Raw genomic sequence first — 18,775 nt, 5'->3', positions numbered from 1 at the left:
CGTTCATCATCTACATTAGGTGCATAAAGATTAATTAAAGTCCAAGATTTAGCAAAAATTTTACAGTTCATCCATAAAACTCTCCCACCATTTCCCTCTAACAATTCCAATTCAAATGGCAAATTCTTATGAATCAGAATTGCTACCCCTCTCGCCTTAGAATTAAAAGAAGAAAACACATGACCAACCCAATCTCTCTTCAATTTCAAGTGTTCTTTTTCAGTCAAATGTGTTTCTTGCAAAAAGACAATATCAATTTTCATTTTTTTTATATAAGCCATTACCCGCTTTCGCTTAATTGGATTATTTAATCCCTGAACATTAAAAGTTGCAAAATTCAAAGTAGACATTCTTACTAACTGTTAGTGTATTTACACTCTATAAAATAACACCCCCTTATAAATCTTCAAAATCACAAACCCCCCAATAAACATAAAAGAAAAAAAAAGGGGAGAGAAAAATTCCCCCCCCCAAAAAGAAAATCACCCCAAAAAAAAACACCCAAAGGTAGTAAAACACTAAAAATCTGGGTGTGCCACTAGTGGCATATGACTATCAAAGCTTTCAGTGCCATCCACCCCCCCCCCAGCCAGACATATACATTATTGAAATAAACACAATCAAATATAATAGACACATTCAGCCCAATGATTCCAGACCCAATGGTTATTCCTGGTCCTCAATGTCAAGAAGACTTTGTGTCAACTCTTCTTTCTTTCCATTTTTACCATTCTTCCCATTCGCATTCCCGTTTCAATTTACCCTCCTATTAGGAGACGACAAAGAGGACCACCCATTTCTTCACAATTCTGGTAATGAATTAGCAAAAATCAAAGCATCATGATCATTTTCAAAAAATTGGGATTGAAAATTTCCATAAAAATCTTTCAACACTGCAGGATAACAAAAAGCAAACTTATAACCCTTCCGCCATAATACTTAAGCTGAATTAAATTCCCGACGTCTTCTAATAACCTCCTGACTCAGATCAGCATTAAAAAAACTATTATTTTGAACCATCAACGAAGATTGATTTTGCCGCGCCTTCTGCACTGCTATTCATAAAATCATTTCTCTATCTTGATATTTCAAACAACGAATCAAAACCGCTCTTGGTGTTTGTCCTGGAAGTGGCTTCTTCCTCAATGCCCTGTGAGCTCGATCCAATTCCAAACCTTCTGGAAAAAACTCCTTGCCCAATACTTCATGAATTCAGTTCTTAAAGAATTTTATCAGTTCAGAGCCTTTGATATCCTCTGGAAGACCAACTATGTTCACATTATTCCTCCAACTTTGATTTTCCAATGAATCAATCTTCTTCAGTAAATCCCTTTTTTGAATCCCCCAATCTACAAAAGAGTCCTCCACTTTTTCCATTTTTTCCCTGTTACGTTCCACTTGATTCTGACACTCAGAAAAAGCTGTTTCAATTTTAAAAAAATTATCTTGAACAATATCAACAGATTTTATGCATCTGTTAACATCACTTTTAACTACAGACATCTCTTGCTTTATACTTGTCATTTCCTCACACAAAGTACTCATTTTAGTTTTCACCCCCATAAATCCTTGGATCATTTGAGTTGACATTTGTTTTGACATATTCTCCATTTGATAAGCAATCCCTTCCAAAACCGTGAACAAAGAATCCAGTCCAGGTTCCATAACCATCTTTTGAGGCCTACCTTCTCTAACTTCAGTCTCCTCCTCCTGGGTAAATTCCAACAAAGCAGGTTCCTCTTCTTCCTCAGATACAATGGTCCGGGCAGCCGCCATTTGGGCTCCCCCACAGCCCACACCTTCTCCAGAAGCTTGTGCACCCACAAGGCACCGCGCATGCTCAGCAAGACCGCTGAACACGCAGGTGCATCCACCGACGCTACACTGCACGTCCCCGGGCCACCAGGCAGTGTCGTGGGCTCGTGTCCTCTATTGGTCAGGCCGTCCGCGCACCCAGCTTCACAGGCACATGAGTCGACAACGGCCGAACTCACAAATAGGCCGGCGCTATCTTGCGAAGGCAGGGTCGGCGCCAACGTCATACTCAACCGGGCAGGAGTTCTCTGAAGTTTGGAGACTCCCAACAACAACTCCGTGGATTCAGCTGTGCAGGTAGGCCTCAGTTCTTCTACACTTTTATAAGGTAGTTTTTTCTGAAGTTGAGTTTTTGATTTCTTTACATTAGTAGCCATATTAAGGCACCTTTATTCAAAAGGCTGTAAATACTATTTTTAACCAGTTTTGTAATTTTTAAAATCCGGTCTTTAAAAATCTAGCTGGGGAAAGGTGGAACTGCATGTCTTTCTTCTTTCTACGCCATCTTGCCACGCCCCTGACAAAATTATCTTGAAACAATTACAAGTTTACATTTGCACAAGCATTCAGTACACACATACTTTTGTCACAGGAAATGATTTGCACAACATCAGATTTTTGTGCACTCTGATTACTAAAATTTAGAGGGAACATTGGATAAGACTCACGTTAACTTTGTTTTGGCCTTCCCTGTGTTAGACATTCCTTTTTTTGTAGTCCTGCTCTCATGCCTGTGTCAACAGCAGCTCAGTTAGTTGCTTTGTCACTCTGAATCAGAAGGCTCCTGGTTCAAGTCTCTTTCCAGAATTTCATACACAAAGATCAAACTACACCATCAAAAGTATACATGCTGGATGCATCACAGCATGGTATGGGAGTTGGGAAGAAACGACAGAAAATAGAGAATGCAGTTCAGACATAATGTAATTCTCCCTTACTTTAATGCACTCCATCTATAACTCCCACCGCTGAGGAAAGGCAGCCAACATACTAAAGGATTCATTACACACCTGTCTCATTCTCTTCTTTCTTCTCCCATCAGGGAGATGGCTTAAGAATGTGAAAGCACACACCAACAGGCTTAAAGACAGTTGCTTCTCTGCAGCCATCAGGCTCCAGAATGAACCCCATAATAGTGCTATCATGTTGCCTTTGCTTGGTGTTAATTGATCTTTCTTTTCATTGCAATCCTATACTCTATAATTGTGCTCTTTACATGGCTGTACGCATGTTAGAGAAAACCTGTCAGCCTGCTCACAGAAGAACCTTTTCTCACAATATTATGTGCCAAAGTCTCCTGTGTCAATTGAGGAGGTGCTACACTCTTGGAGAGCCCTGGTTAGTAATTCATCCCAGGCAGTTGTGCTAAGTGCACAATACAACTGTTTTAAAGCCAATAGCGTGAACTAAAAAGGTAAATGAATCTCAGAAGTAGTGTACTTAAAACTTTTGATTGGGGATGAATTTCTAGTCAGAAGTTACACAGAGATCCTGGATGCTCTCTTAGTGTACTACTTTGAAGAACTGCCAACATTTATCCCTCAAGTAACTTCAGCAAATAAAGCAGTTTATCTGGTTTTATCAAATTGCTATTTGCAGGACTTTTTTTTACTCAAATTGAGAGCCAAGTTTCCGACATCACAAATGTGACAGAATTTTTGAGGGATGTCTCCTGCTATAAGAAGCCTTGGAATGCCCAAAAAGTTTAAGTTCTTTATTGACTAGTTTTTTTTTTCCATGTCTGAGGTTTCCATCAATTTGAAAAGAATCTGTGTATTTTACATTCACTTCAACAATGTGAAAATGACATCCCTAATTACATATTGAAGCTTCACCACTTAACAGCAGTCTGACAACTTACAATTGACAATCCAGAAGTGGCGCTGAACATACTTAGAATAAAGACGTTACCATCAGATTTAAAAGGCTAAATATTCCCAGAAACCTTCAGTGATTACAGATCCATTTATAGATTACAGTTATCCAACAGCTATCAGGCTCATGAACCTCCACATACTACCCTAATCCTAACCATTAACTATTCAAGGACCACCAAAAGATCTGTTTGCAATTCCAAAACATCACTAACTGCAACTATGAATTTTTATATATCCTTTCACATTTATTATTTTCTTTTCTGCTTGGCATAACTTAATTTATTCTAATCGATGCATCTTATGCACTTGTTTGGCTACAGCAAGTAAGAATTGAATTGCACCTATACCATAATGTAGCCATTCTCAATGAAAGCCCTGGGAGACATGGCACATTTCAGTAAAACCTTTGTTTTCATTTCACCTCATGTAACATAAATTTTTTTTTTAATTTATGAAGTTGGTAGAAGTATGGGAGAAACCAAAACTTAACTGTTTCACAGGGAAGGGGGCCCATGAGCATTGAGCAGGGTCCTAAGGGGGCCATAACCAAAATAAAGTTTAGAATATCTCTACTAATGTATATGACAATAAACTCTCATCTTATCATCGGATGGGTCAGGGGAAGGTACAAGAAGTATTAACTGGGAAAGTCTAATTTGCCAGCACATGTTAAATGTAAGCACAAAACAGAGTCCAACATTGTAGAATGGTATGTGCAGTTCCGTGATCTTTCCTAAAATGGTAATTTTTACGGTGCCAAATCAAGTGAATGAGATTGCTATCCAGCCTTATTCAAGCTTATTTTCAGAAGTGTTTTTTTTAATTCTGTATTTCCAATTTCGGTTAGAGTGTTTGGAATGTATATTTTGAAGTGGAGCAGCTTTAAATTTGAATCTGAAATATATCCCAGGAGTGGGTCCAAATTTTCAGCTGTTGCACAAGTGGAACTTCAATTTGAGGTTTGTGCTATGAGCTAATGTCCCTTGAGGCCCGGATGCAATCCATTTCAATAAGAAAGCCATATAGGCATCAAGTTTTGGGTTTAAGTTTGTATTCTGGGACAGAGGAAAGTGGAGGAAAAAATTGTCAGAGGCTTTCTAGGAGGTGTTTTTCTTTTTTCCAGCCCCAAAAGGATGGTGCATGACCTTTCCCAAATGGTTTGCTGATAGCCCTAGCTGTGTTCACGACACCCTGCAGTTTCTTGACGTCTTTGACAGAGCAGTTCCTGTAACAAACTGTAGCACATCCAGACGGGATTCTTCTCTAAATCAATTCAGGGAGAAGAATTACGTGATTCCCGAAATCAGTGATTCTGGGAAATAACAGTGCATGCCATAATTAGCTTTTGTAGATTGTGATGAGAGTGGCAGTCAGGAACTCAAGATGCTTCTAAATCTGCACACACTGTACTGAGAAAGTTGTCTCTAAGGTTGATGACCCTCTGTCAAAAGTTAAATGTCCAGTTCATTTAAGCCACTTCTGTGTTGACATGATTTAGATTTATGTGTTTTCTAGTCCTTTCTGTCCTATCCAATTCAAATTAAATTAATTGAGCCAAATCTATTCCTGTCCTTATCTTAAGGAAATCAAATCTCAAACAAATCTTCCTGCATCCTCCATCATAAAGTTTCTCACCAACATAGTGCTTTGGGCTCTCAAATTAGCCTTTTTCCTGAAGCATTGGAAAGATCCCAAATGAAGGAAGCAAAACAAAGGACACAATTCAAAATAAAAGCTCAAAGCTGGAGAAATTCAGCAGGTCAAACAGTGTTCTTTATATAGCAAAGATAAAGATACTTAACTGATGTTTCAGGCTTGAGCCCTTCATCAAGGTTTGGAAAAATGTCAGCAGGCACCCGAATAAACAATTCAAAATGCAGTCTAATCATAATTATATATGGGGATATATAGGATGTTTGAAAATAAATAACGGGGCTGCCACTGGTGTGGACACACGGAGAGCGGGGAGCGGAGACACAATCTTCCTCTGCAGGGTTCTACTGTCCAGGCCAACTCCGCACAGGCTATAAACAGCCCGTTAAATAAGACGATTATGGTTTATTTTAATAACCTGCGACTGCAGTCTGGGCCCAAGATGGTGGCATCTGTGTTTGGCAGCAGCCTCAAGGGGTTGCAGACACCAAGGGACCAGAAGACTAGCATGGAGCACTCCCACCACCCTCCCACCCCCCCACCCCATTTTAGAGGGAGAAGCAGAGGAGTAAATCCAGCAGGACGGTGATCACAGCGACAGACCAGTGATGAGGCGAGGAATGCATGCAGGCTGCGATCTTCCGGCTACTGAGGTCAAAGGACTCACACCAGTCTGTGGACTGCTGGAGACTGGTTCGAGACTAGCTGAAGGGGATACCAGGTATCTGAACTGGGATGTGAGAGGGTGCTGAGGGCTTCCTGATCATGTTGGAGGTTTGGATGTGGTTTTCGGGTTGCCGAGGCAAATCCACAGACAACCTGTGACTTGGGGTCTCCTTTGCCTCTCTTTCTCTGGCTGTAAGGGATGCCAGGCAATTTCTGCTGATAGTGAATTCTGCAGACTAAAGACAGTTTCATGTAATATTACACCTGATTTATTACATGACAAGAAAGGAATCTTGAAAATGGTCATTTCTTTGTGTTGGATTTTCCCAGTGGTAATTTTTAATGAATTGTTATTTATTTTAGGATTCATGTCACCTAATACCTTAGCCTTCCTCCCAATACATTGGCACCAGGTTGCAATTTTATATATGATGTACATCGGCCTGGAGAGAGAGTGACCCAGTTACACAGTAATCAATTTGTTAACTGGCATGCACTGGGTTATCTTCATCACCAGTTTGCAGTCTACTCACTTCATCTAAGGTCATGGTTCCTACAGATCATTATTAAAAAGACTAAAAGCTGGTAGTCCAACACAACAGAATTAGTACTGGAATCAATGCAATCTGAGAATGAGAATTTGGCCAATTCCTTTTCTAGTGCAACTTCAACCCATTAATTTCATAAGGCAGTGTGTTTAGTATTGTCGGCAAAAGAATGACTGTGACCTTAAGGCTGTGAAACAAAATCAGGTAATTAATTATATACCAGTTGAAGATTCTGTCTTCAGAAGATTGACAAACTCACCTGAAAGGGCCAAACGATTATACTGACAACCATTCAGTTGTAACTTTCGAAGAGGATAAGGGCTTGACATGCAAAATGGAAACAATTGCTGGACTATTTGAAGAGACTTGGACAGTCGGATAAAATGGACCGTTCTTTCAAAGAGCTGGACTAGGTACAATGGACTGTGCATTCTCCTGAAATCTCCACTTAATACTTCCATTTCTTCTTAAGTATGTCCATCATCTGTTGTTTTCACAAGTTGATGCAGATAGCGGCAAAGGGCATTGTTTTCATGACATCTAATTCCATTGCCAGTTAACTTTGAAAGCTTTTGATAAATTTTTGTTTACCCTTTCCAACATGATCATGGGAGTCAATATGAGAAATCCAGGAATATGGGCCAGAAGTGCTACCAAGTCTCAAATGGATGAAATCTGAAATAAAAAGAGAACATACTGGAAACATCCAGCAGGTGGAAAGAGAAATGTTTCAGGTCAATGACACCATTAAAACTCTGCAGCAGGCGTGAAAGGTGTGCTTCTGAGAGTGTGGTCAAAAAACTTTGACCTCTGCCCCACGCTGAAAGTCTGTAGGCTTGGCACTGGTGGAAGTCACAACCCAAGATATAAGCTGGAATCCTACTACCCTACTAGATTTCCTACTTTACAGAACTGGTCTAGTTATCATGGCCACTTTCATTTTATTCCTTAAAGTATCAGTGGGCGCTGAGTCTCTTAAATGTGGTTGATTTCTTTCATTTGGTGTTAAAAATGAAGGTATAGGGACTAAATCAAAGCCTAAGCAGAGCGCAGCACTCATGAGTTATTTGAGTTGGAGTTTACTAGCTATTGACCTATCGTCACTACTGATCTATCCTCACTTGTCAGCAACTCACTTCCTGAGAAGTTTGAAGCGGGCAAGGCTACCTGCTATCATTTTGTCACACTTCTATAGGAGCTCTACCGAGAGTGTTCTGACCAGCTGCATCACATGGTATAGTAGCTTCAGAGAAATGAATCAGAGGTCAATCCATAGGACCACAAGAGAGGCAGAGAGGATTACTGGAATTTCCCTCCCCCCTTCATTGATGTGATCTACCTGGATCATTCTCTGCAGAGAGTGCACAAAATCATTGAAGTCCCCTTCTACCCTGCACACAGCATCTTACAGTCCCCGTCAGGAAAGTGATACAGGAGTATCAGAGCCAGCGTCACCAGGCTGAGGAACAACTTTTTCCCATGGGCAGTGAGAATGCTGAACGACCAAAGGAACTGCTCACACTAACCATCCAAGGTTCTCATATTCATGAAACAATGTTTATTTTCTATCATACTTATGTATCTGACTTCTCTTTAAACATATCTGTTTTGCTCACTCATTTCTTGTACTTTCTCACTGCTGCCTGCAAAGTTCTTCACTGGATTTATTGACGATGACCTATATCATCGTCTGGGAAATAGAAATAGCTTCTCCACATCATTAGTCATCTGCTTTGTTGGTAGTATTTCTTCCTAATATGATAGGAAATTAAAAAATGCCAAAACCACAATTTCTGATCACCAGCTGGGCATCGTATATTACTGTAACCTGACTTTGGGACTGGGTTTAACGGTTGAAGGAGCAGTTCATGGTCAATAATCCTTTCTTTAAGTCATCCCATTAAACCAGCCTGTTCAGATGAAAGGGGAGTTTTTCTCTGCAAACTTCACCTATAATTAACACCACTTAAAAACAAATGAACTAATCAGATATCTCATCTGAATCCTCTTGGGACTTCAGCCCTTACTAATATGCAACACATTAAAAATAATTTTATGTCTTTGAGGAGGCTAAAAAGTGCTGCATAAATTAAACTGCATAAAGGGAGGTCAAAATATGCTGAAATCTGGAACCAAAAAAAAAACAAATGCAGGCAGAAATTAGACAGCAAAAGGTGTAAGTTGACATTTCAGGGAAAGACTTCGCATGAAGATGGAGATAAGGATATCATTTGAGTTGAATATAAAAACCCTCTAAGTATTGAAAGCAATAACAGAAAATGCATTGGAGTAATAAGTGTGACAAAGAGAGTTTGCTGCACTAAAATTCCCATGTGTTGTAATGCTGGAAGTGGGACAGAAAACTGATTAAAGGACGGGATTAATCTTGCCGCCTGATGTTGCCAACAATACTTTAGTTTCAACAGCTGCTTTGATTTTCCTTAATTGTACATTGTGGCTAATTCCATTACCTCACCTCTGCTGGAGAGAAAGGAATCAGCTGTGAATGTCTGATTGGAAGAAGTAATTTCTGAGGGGGTGGCTCAGTTAAGAGCTCTGCTGAACAAACACCTTTAAATGAAGAGAATTATGTCTTACTTCCTTGTGTTTACAAGAAATCAAGACATAAAAAGGTTATGTTGGTGCACAGACATAGCAGGATTCTTAGTAAATGAAGTACCATGTGGCTATATGTTTGTCCATATGATTTAAAATATGAGAAGAGGTCATTCAGCATTAATGGGCAATCTCTTCCATTATTGCACCCATGTGTACTTTGTGTAAATTTTGCTTCCATTGCCAAATTAATCAACACTTCAGTAAATATTCTTCCTAATATTTTCACCCAGCATGTTTTGGATCTCACCAGACTATTCAAGAAGGTAATGCGTACCTTTGAGGTTGCTTCCTACATAGAGAGAGGGAAATACCCCCTGATGTGTCCCCTGATGATGGGCTCATTAGAATGCAGTGAAGCCTAGAAGTGGAATTAGATATAGACCGCCTCAGTGTTAAGGAGGGTTGTGCTGTAGAAAGCAGCCCAGATTACGATTTTCTGTATAGAGTGTGTTTAAAAAAGAATGTTTATTTATGTACTTTGTTCTCACCTATATTTTATGGAGAATTTTACTCTCTATCTCAGGTTTTTGGGTAGTGAGTTTTGAATTCTGTAAGGGGAGAATTTCTGTCACCCGGAGTGGCCTGTAATTGGTTCACCTCTGTAATACACAAAGGAATAAAGTGTAAATGTATTTATTCATTGGGACAACCTTATGACATCAGAAACCCTGGCAAATTTCTACTGATGTGTGGTGGAAAGTGTGCTGACTGTTTGCATCATAGACTGGTATGGGACCACCAATACTCCTGAGGGTAAAGCCCTCCAAAAGGTAGTGGACAAAGCCCACGATATCACAAGTAAATCCCCACCCCCACCCACCATCGAGAACATCTACAGGGAACACTGCCATCGGAGAGCAGCAGCAATCATCAAGGATCCTCACTACCCACGCTCTGTTCTCGCTGCTATCAGGAAGGAAGTATAGTTGCCACAAAACCCACACCCAGAGGTTCAGGAAAGCTGCTACCCCTCCAACATCAGACTCCTCAACAATAAACTCAATCAGGGACTCAGTTAAATACTATTACTTTTGCATTTTATTTTTTAAAATTCTCTCAGTATTGCAGTCAGTTTGTTTACATTTCTTTATCTGTTTATATGTATAAATTGTGTACAGTTTTTGTCATATTACCAACAACTGGTAATTCTGCCTCATCCGCAGGAAAAATAATCTCAGGGTTGTATGTGATGTTATGTATGTATTCTGACAATAAATCTGAAATATGAAATCGGAAACACGAGATGAAAATAAACTACAGACATTGAAAATCTGAAATTAAAACAGAAAATCCTAGAAAAACTCAATAGGCATTATTTGTGGAAAGAGAAACAGCTAATATTTCAGGCCAAGATCCTTCTTTGACCTGAAACACAAAGATCTTCCAACCTTTTCTGTTTATACCTCTGTTGTCTCAGACTGTGAATGGCTACAAAAATGTTATAACATTTTTATTGATCATACACAAACTGCAATATGCAACTTAATAAGAGGGCAGACTCTTTAAGAGGAAAATGTACTTATCTTTCCGTATTAATAATTGTTCTCATACGACACTATAATTTGGCCTTATGACATTTCTGACAAATCCCATTTAAAGTTTTCTAAAATGGGAACTGCTATCCCTGCAGTTAGTGGCTAGCACAATGTCTTTGCAGTCACTGCGATTGGAACCAGGGTTCGAATCCCACGCTGTCTGTAAGGAGTTTGTCTGTTTTCCTCGTATCTGTGAGCTATTCCCGGGGGCTCCGGTTTCCTTTCACCCTTCAAAATGCACCAAGGATGTAGGTTAATTGGGTGCAAATTGGGTGGTACGGACTCGTAGGCCGAACTGGCCTGTTACCATGCTGTATGTCTAATTTAAAAGAAGTGCCACAATGAAGTCATCACATTAGTGGCATATGATTACTTCACCCGATCTAACAAACATCAAAACAGGATCAAAAAATTTTCAGCACTTTTAAAAGAAATCAATGGACACATTGAAGTGAAAAAAATGAAGTTTCTGCTTCAAGCTGCCCATTCATGTGGTGTAAAATGGACATTTGCTAGGCAGTGCTGTGATCTTGCATGTCAACCCTACATTTTCATTATGTGGGAGATGGATGGGAGCTGGTAAAGACATTACTCTCCATTATGTTCTCAACTATTTAAAATGGGTGTCCAGGTTAGAATGGCAACACTCACATGCTGAAATAGAATTTAAACAATACAGTAGTCATATGAGGCAAGGTTAGCAGAGCTAGGTCTTTTCTCTTTGATGAGAAGAAGGTTGAGAGATGACTTAATAGAGGCCTACAAGATTCTGAGAGGCATAGATAAGGTAGAGCCAGCATCCTTTACCCAGGGTGGGAGTAGTGGACATCTGTACAAAGTAAAGGGAGGAAAATGTAGGGGAGATATCAAGGGTACATGTTTTACATGGAGAGTTGTGGGTGACTGGAATGCCTTTCCAGTGGTGGTGGTGGAACTGAAATATTAGGGGCACTTAAATTACTCTTAGATAGGCACATGGATGAAAGGAAAATAGAGAGTTATGAGGAAGGAAGGCTTAGTTGTTTTTGGTAGGAAGGCAGAAAGGCCAGTACTGTGCTGTAGCGTTCATATTGAATAATATTTACAAAGCATAGCTCCAGCCATTCACATAGTTTGAGATCAAACTTTCGTTTCTTTAGTATTTCTTTTGATGCATTCAACAACAATAATTTATGAACAAGGTTAGACGCTGTCTACAAGACCAAGACCCAATTGAAATTTCCACCAAAACATCGGGGGAGCTCATGGTCACTTTCTAGAATCAGATTCCTTGTGGCCAAGGCAGGGAAGAAGTGCTTCTCTTAATTCAGGCCTCCTGGAAAGGCACCAGACCAATTTTATCCACACATAACTCATTTGAGATATGTACTTGCACCATCCACACATTCTTCTTCGATTAATCAATGGGAGGTACAAAAAAATAAAGATGTAAAGAAATTAAGTAAATGGAATACAAAAGGTTGAGCTACATGTTTTGTCTCCTATATATACCTTGATCTTGAACATTTTATACCTTACTGAATTTTCTTTCACCTAGCTCCATCATTCCTTTTGATTTTTAATTTCTTTATCTTCCATCTCTGCCATTTATATCTCCATCTCTCCCATCTTCTAACTTTTCTCAGTTCCTAGAATATTCATCACCTCGTCAGCTGCATCATGGTGTGGTATGGTTGCTGCGGAGAAATGGACTGGAGATCAATCCACAGGACCATAAGAGCAGAAGAGAAGATCACTGGAGTCTCCCTCCCCACTTCTCCCCCCCCCCAACCACATCAATGCAATTTACCAGAATTCACTGTCTGAAGAGGGTAAGCAAAATCATCAAGAATCCCTTCCACCCTGCACTCAGCATCTTTTAGCTGCTCCCATTGGGAGAGATTCAGGAAGATCAGAGCCAGGACCATCAGGCTGAGAAACAGCTTCTTCCCATGGAGAATACTGAATGACCAAAGGAACTGCTCACATTAACCATCTGACACTCTCATATTCATGCTGACAATAAACTTGACTTGATGTGACATAAACATTGGTAAAACATCGGATTCTGTTGACAAAGTGGTTATGTGAAGAAACACACAAATGCTGGAGAAATTCAGCAGGTCAAACAGTGCCTTTATGTAGCAAAGGTAAAGATACATCACCACTGTTTCGGGCTTGAGCATGCTCCCCCACACCTTGATGAAGGGGAAATGGTGGTGATGTATCTTTACCTTTGCTACATAAAGGCACTGTTTGACCTGCTGAGTTTCTCCAGCATTTGTGTGTTTTTTTTACTTAAATATTTCAGATTTCCAGCATTTAAAGCATTTTGGTTACTGATTTGTGTTTGAAGTTTAAAAGCCTATTGATTGATTCCAAGCATTGAGAAAGACTGCTACCCAAGTATAAACAAGAGGTGGCTTTCAATTTCAATTCTTTAATTTTGGCTTCATAACTCAATGTCTTGCAAAGTATTCAATTTCCTTCCTGGTTGGAGAATTATCATTCAAATACACTTGCTGCTTCTAAACAATGTTGTGCACTTATAAATGGCAACCAATTTTTTTACACAGTAAGATCTCAAAAATAGCCCTTGAATTCAGTAGAACAGAGGGATCTGGGAATACAGATACATAATTCCCTGAAAGTGATGTCACAGGCAAATAGAGTTGTAAAGAGAGCTTTTGGCACATTGACCCTCATAAATCAAAATACTGAGTACAGGAGTTGGGATGTTATGGTAAAGTTATAGAAGACATTGGTGAAGCCAAATTTGGAGTATTGTGTGCAGTTTTGGTTACCTAACTATAGGAAAGCTATCAATAAGATTGAAAGAGGGCAGAGATTTATTAGAATGTTGTCAGGACTTCAGGAACTGAGTTACAGGGAAATGTTAAAACAGGTTAGCACTTTATTCCCTGGAATGAAGAATGAGGGGAGATTTGATAGAGGTATTTAAAATTATGAGGGATATAGATAGAGTAAATTATAGGAGGGTAAATGAGATACAAACCAGAGGAAATAGGTGAAGGGTGAAAGGGGAAAAGTTTAGGGAAACTTCTTCACATAGACAGCAGTAGGAGTGTGGAACGAACCGCCAGCTGAAGTGGTGAATGCGGGCTCAATTTTAATATTTAAGAAGTATTTGGACAGGCACATGGATGGGAATGGTATGGAGGGCTATGGACTGGGTGCAAGTCAGTGGGGGCAGAAAATTAGTTTGGCACAGACTAGAAGACCGAAGGGCCTGCTTCTGTGCTGTAAACTTCTATGGTTCTAATTCACATTTTTTGGGGTATTGGCTGAGTAAAGAACTTTAGCCAGAATACTTGAAGAGTTCCATGCTCTTCTGCAATCTCTAACAGGCAGACATGAGATCAAGATTAACATTTACAGTAGTGATAATGCCGCCCATAAAGATGAAACTGAGATTATAATCTCAAGTGCGCATTAGGACTCCTGATTTAGAAACATGCTGAGCTGAGTGTGAGTAAATCAGTTACTGCACTGCTTACTGAATGAGCTTGACTTACCTGGAGAGCACACATAACAAGGCTTTTTACTGCACCTCGATACATGGGACAATAAACAATTTGATTAAATATTTTTAATATACAGGTATCCAGAATTCAAGCAACTGACAGCCTCAAGCAACTGGGGGAAAAAAACCAATCAAAAATAAATTTTAAAAATTAAAATAACTAAGAATAAAATAAGAGGTAAAATAAAAAAGTTTAAAATTGTAAAAACAAATGCTCTCTGAAGTAACACATAAATCTTTGGTGAAGATGGGAGCAAAGATTCAGCCAGTGGAGTGTCTTAGTCGTGCTTTGCTCATAGCAGCTGTTTGAATAAAGTTGTGTTTGAATAAAATGGTGTTGCCCAGGATGAAGAGCTGGTTGATGCCGCTTGCTGTTGGGATGACTCTCTTGAAATGTTTCCCGATCCCTGCTTAGTCAGAGTCACCCCGGTCAGAGGCTTTATCTGTAAACTTGGAGGAGGGAGGCTTAATTATCCAAAATTATAATTTGTATTTATTGTACTATAATATAATTCGTGGTGGAGGATGTTAAATGTTTTCAAAAATGGGATTGAAAATAAAGTAAAATACATTAAGGTTTATATATTCATGCAAGTGAAGTTTGTTCAGAGTGAGTATAGTATAGCATTTTTGTCCTTTAATGTTAAACCGTTTATTCTTAAGCTGATGTCTTAGGCATTGTAAGAGTAAGTCTCAAGCAACTGGAAAATACGACATCTTATCCAACATCTACCAATCCCCATAGGTTCCAGATAGCAGGGGTTTTATTATTTTATCAACTGCTTAGCTAGTAGGAACTTTCAATGATGAGCATTTTCATTTGAGTCACTGTGTTTTGTCAAAGATGTTCTATTTTATTCAGAGTTCTGTTTGGATATGGAATCTGGACCGTGGTGTAAAAGTGATTTATTTCAATGCTCAATGCAGAAATGAGCTAGAATGTAGTAGCAAGAGGCTGCTTAAATACGAAATACTGCATTTTAGCGACCTCCTGTGGCTGGATGGAGACACAGACTACAGTACAGCAATATAGTTTTATGCTAAAACAAAAAGAATACTTTAAATCTACTCTCATTCAAATCTCAAACTTTAATTTTAAACAGCTAACACCATGTTTCGATGACTTCGGGCTTCAATTTTCTATGGAAGCCCAAACTTCAAGGTTTAAGGTTCCTTTTATTGTCATATACTAATGCATTGGCTCAAAAGGTTGTCATAACTGAAGGGTGTTAGTGGGGATGAGCTCCCACTGTTGCATAGATGCTCTTCATGGCATGCAACTCAAACAGCCTATGACAACCAAGTCCAACTCCTGGCCTTCATGTGCAGCATAGTTCTTATGCCCAGCAGAGCTGTTCTCACTGACAGGAGAAGGGGCAAAGGAGGGCCAATGGCACCTTGAAACCAGCTGCCCTGGGAAGTTGGGGTTCATTAACCTCGGATGGTAATTCATCCAGGAGAGGGAAAACTCTGATTTCAACTCTCTGCTGCCTCGTGTCTATACCCGCTCACAGGAAAGATTTTGGGAGTAACCCGAAGGAAATATCCAGAGTCAGAGTCCCATACTCAGCACCGGCTCGGCAACTTCTGCGATGCTGCTGGCACTAAAATGTATCAACCTTTGTCATTCCTTTGGATCTGTCATTCGCATGGGGGAGGTGGGGGGGGCGGGGTGGCAATGCATGGGCCTCCATATCAACTATGGATCTCCATATCAACTATGCCCTGGCTTGCACCCTGGAGAGGCCACTCCACTGAGATAACCACAGGCCCAGTACCCATAGTCAACCACGACCGACGGAGGCGAAAGAATTATACATCAACTTTTGCCTGCTGCCATAAGACAGACAGTGAGTCAGCATTAGTACTGCCAGGCACCCCTTAGAGTATGAGAGAAAGAGAAGCAAAAGAGAGTTGTTTCAGAGTCACTGAGTGTCCATGGATTCACCTCTCCAGCCACACAGATTCCTGTTCGATTCATCAGCAACCCAAGCTCCAGGTCTGATACGATCAGGAGGCCTTCAGCACCTGGGGCCCTTCAGCAGCCCTTCTTGCCCTCAGCACTCTCTCGAATCCCGACTCCAATACCTAGTTCCCATGAGTTGTCCAGCAGCCCATGCAGGTCCCCTGACTGCAAGTCGTCGGTAGCCCATATGGGTCCAGCAGCTGATGAGCCCCTTGACGGTCTGCTGCTGAAGTCACTGACCTGTTGGGTCATCTCCAATGTCCCCAATATTCTGAATTCAATCCTGTTCAAATTTTAGTCTTTTTTCTATTTAGCTTGTACTATGTGAAGAACAGGTTCAACAAGTCCTAGAAGTTCCCAATAGAATTCTATAAAACATTTAAAGAGTTATTAATTCCTTCTCTCCTGGAAGTAATGAACCAGATAGAAGAAACACAAAACTTGCCAGATTCATGTAAAACAGCAATAATTACAGTAATACCAAAGACGGGGAAGGATCCACTAACACCAGCATCATATAGACCAATATATCTACTTAATTCAGATTATAAGATAATAGCAAAACTATTAGGAAACAGATTGGCCGATTGTGTACCAAAAATAGTAAAACAAGATCAAACTGGATTTATTAAGAAAAGACGAAGAGCGGATAATGTCTGTAAGTTCATTAATTTAATTAAGCAGTTCAAGTAAATAAGATACCAACAGTGGCTGTTGCTTTAGACGCAGAAAAAGCCTTTGACGGGGTAGAATGGAATTATTTATTCAAAGTATTACAGAGGTTCAACCTACCAGTAAAATATATTAATTGGATTAAAGCATTATATAATGGACCATTGGTGAAGGTGACAGTAAATGGATATATATCAAACCAATTTAAATTAAGTAGATCAATGAGGCAGGGATGTCCACTATCTCCCTCACTTTTCGCTTTAGCAATAGAACCATTGGCAGATCTGATAAGAAATGAAAATAAAATAAAAGGGATTAAAATAAAGGAGAAGAATAAAATCAGTTTATTTGCAGGTGACATCATAGTATACTTAACAGAACCAGAACTACATAAGAAATTGAAGGAATATGGAGAAATATCGGGGTACAAGATCAACGCAAATAAAAGTGAAGCAATGTCAATGAGTAATGCAAATTATACAGAATTTAAAAAAGAATCACCATTTAAATGGCAAACACAAGCAAATCGATACCTAGGTATTAGATTAGATAATACCTATACAAATTAAATTATCAGCCATTACTGAAGAAATTACAGGAAGACTAAGAACACTGGAAAGAATTGCCACTAACATTGATAGGGAGGGCAAATTGCATTAAAATTAATGTCTTCCCAAGGATACAATACCTATTTCAATCGTTACCAATTCTCTTAACAGAGAAATTCTTTAATGGACTAAAGAGAATAATAAGGAAATTCTTATGGAAAGGGGGGAAACCAAGATAAATTAGATAAATTAACAGAGTGGTACAAACAAGGTGGTTTGCAGTTACCAAACTTTAAAAATTATTATAGAGCAGCACAATTAAGGTATTTTTATCAGACAAGGGAAAAACCAGATTGGACTAAGAAAGAGCTAGATAAAATAGGGGAGAAGGTACCGGAACATATACTTTATAAGTGTGATGAAAAACTGGTGCAATATAAAAGTTCACCAGTACTGCATCATTTACTTAATATATAGAAGAAGATTCACTTAGAAAGGAAAAAAACAAATGACCAACTATCAAAATTATTATTGACGCAAAATCAACTAATCCCTTTCATTTAGAGAATGGGAGAGAAAAGAATTAAAAGAATAGAAAATTGTTTTTTGGGAAATAATTTATTAACATTTGAACAAATGAAGTACAAATATGGAATAACTCATGGTACAATGTTTGCATACCATCAACTGAAAACCTACTTAAAGGACAAATTGGGAAGCAGACTGAGATTACCAGAAGGAAGCAGCTTTGAATATGTGATTACAGAAACAACGATAATAAAAAGATTTATAACAAACATGTACATTAAGCTGCAAGAGAAGGAAAATGATGAAATAAGCTATAAACCCAAACAAAAGTGGGGAACAAGATTTAAGCATAAAGATAAAAAATGAAATATGGGAAAAGTTATGCTCTGGAACTATGAAGAATATAATAAACACAAGGTTACACATGATACAGTATAACTGGTTACACAGGTTATATATCACGCCCCAAAAGTTAAAAAATGGTATCCAACATTATCAGATAGATGTTTTCGCTGTAAGAAGGAAATCGGAACAACAGTACAATTTGGGCATGTGAGAAAGTGAAAAAGTTTTGGGAAGATCTAAATCAGGTATTAAATAAAATCACAAAAAACAACAGACCAAAAAATCCAAAGATCTTTCTTCTTCTAAGTAATATAAGAAGTAAAGAACTAGGCCTCAAACTGGATGAAGTGCAAAAAAGATTTATTATGATAGCCTTAGCTGTAGCAAAAAAATGTATAATGTCAACTTGAAAATCAGAAGAGAGCCTGAGAGTACAGCAATGGTACATAGAAATGAACAAATGTATTCCATTGGAAAAAA

The 18,775-nt window shown here is 39.0% G+C and overlaps 1 protein-coding gene across 2 annotated transcripts in view; it reads left to right on the top strand.

Annotated features, from left to right (window-relative positions):
- The first annotated feature begins 1,757 nt into the window (after window positions 1-1,757).
- Window positions 1,758-18,775, top strand: part of b3galt6 (UDP-Gal:betaGal beta 1,3-galactosyltransferase polypeptide 6) — a 38,374-nt gene continuing 21,356 nt past the window's right edge. The window contains exons 1-2 of one of the 2 annotated variants that reach the window (XR_011351782.1): window positions 1,758-2,112; window positions 12,339-12,740. The gene's annotated coding sequence lies outside the window, so the exon portion shown is untranslated. Of the gene's footprint in view, window positions 2,113-12,338; window positions 12,741-18,775 lie in introns of those variants that run through there. The other variant, XM_069918772.1, reaches the window with a different exon arrangement.

The sequence above is a fragment of the Narcine bancroftii genome, chromosome 2 (assembly GCF_036971445.1).
Source record: "Narcine bancroftii isolate sNarBan1 chromosome 2, sNarBan1.hap1, whole genome shotgun sequence".
In the NCBI taxonomy this organism is placed as follows: domain Eukaryota; kingdom Metazoa; phylum Chordata; class Chondrichthyes; order Torpediniformes; family Narcinidae; genus Narcine; species Narcine bancroftii.
Note: the sequence above shows the minus strand (reverse complement) of the source record. Positions and strands in the feature narration are given on the sequence as shown.